General features: G+C 38.5%; 1 non-coding gene across 1 annotated transcript; it reads right to left on the bottom strand.

Moving 5' to 3' along the window:
* Window positions 1-392: 392 nt before the first annotated feature.
* TRNAP-UGG (transfer RNA proline (anticodon UGG)) lies at window positions 393-464 on the bottom strand. Its single transcript has one exon. It is a non-coding gene; the product is annotated as a tRNA-Pro (tRNA).
* Window positions 465-1206: the final 742 nt, after the last annotated feature.

Genomic DNA, 1206 nt, shown 5'->3' with positions numbered 1-1206 from the left:
GCAATTAGTAAAGAGATTTTGAAGATTTCCCTCACATGAAAAACACATGAAAAATACAGTTTTTCAGAAAAAGCATGGTTTTTACCGTCACAGACGTAACCTCTATATAGTATGTATATAAAAACCTGCTCAGATGCGAATGGAACGTTGTGTGAAAATTTCAAAGCAATCGGTGAAGAACTTTCGGAGATTAGCGATTCTTAACAAACGAACATTTCCATTTATATAGATTAGTTAATTACATTTTAAATTATATGCATCATACTGGTTTGCTAATTAAAACTTTAAGTCTTATGATGTCTCCTATGTTTAATAGTGCGTTTCTTAATGTTGGCAAAATGTAAGCAATTAATTTACAGTATAATTAACTTGCTCGGGAAGGAAAATATTGAGGGCCTGTCCGGGAGTTGAACCCGGGACCTCCTGCACCCAAAGCAGGAATCATTCCACTAGACCAACAGGCCGTGGATATTTGAGTTTAGTTATGTTATTTAAATCTCCTTTTTACAATGAAATATGCCTATTGAAAATTATTAGAGCCTGTCCGGGATTCGAACCTGGGTCACAAGAATTTAGAGCAAGCAATGTTTTTCACGAACAAAGTATAATTTTCAGCATGTGATCAACCAACTGGTAAACATCGCACACTTCCTCATCGTTTGTAGTGAATCTGCCAGACCGTATCCTCAATTTCATTACCAGTTCCTTCACTGTTTTCCTTCTTCTGATGTGGCTGTGCAGCAATTTAGGTTGAGTATTTTCCATGCTTGCTATCTCATTTTCGTATTGTCCTTCTGCCTCTCTCCTCACCCTGACGTTTTCATTTCTTGCACTCTGGTATCTTTCTCGGCTCTCAAGTGTCCTGTTATTTCTACTGTTTCTCCGCACCCTTGTATGTTGTTGCCTTACCAGCGTACATCTCTAATTAAACCATGGGATTCTCATCTGCATTTCGCTTTTTTCCTCTCGGACCGGGACAAACTTGTCTGCTGCCTCCTTAAACTTCTTCGTGATGTAGTCCATCATATCTTGGGCCGTCATTCCCCTGAGCTTTCACAAGTTATATATGTTACGAATTTTCTTATCTCCTCCAAGTTTCCCTTTCGGAATACCAGCCTTTTGTTTTTAGGTCCCTTCCTTGAGTATATTAACCATTCTTCGACCAAATACTCAAACGTGATTACACTGTGATTGCTTATTGCGACT

The sequence above is a fragment of the Procambarus clarkii genome, chromosome 1, assembly GCF_040958095.1.
Source record: "Procambarus clarkii isolate CNS0578487 chromosome 1, FALCON_Pclarkii_2.0, whole genome shotgun sequence".
In the NCBI taxonomy this organism is placed as follows: Eukaryota; Metazoa; Arthropoda; class Malacostraca; order Decapoda; family Cambaridae; genus Procambarus; species Procambarus clarkii.
Note: the sequence above shows the minus strand (reverse complement) of the source record. Positions and strands in the feature narration are given on the sequence as shown.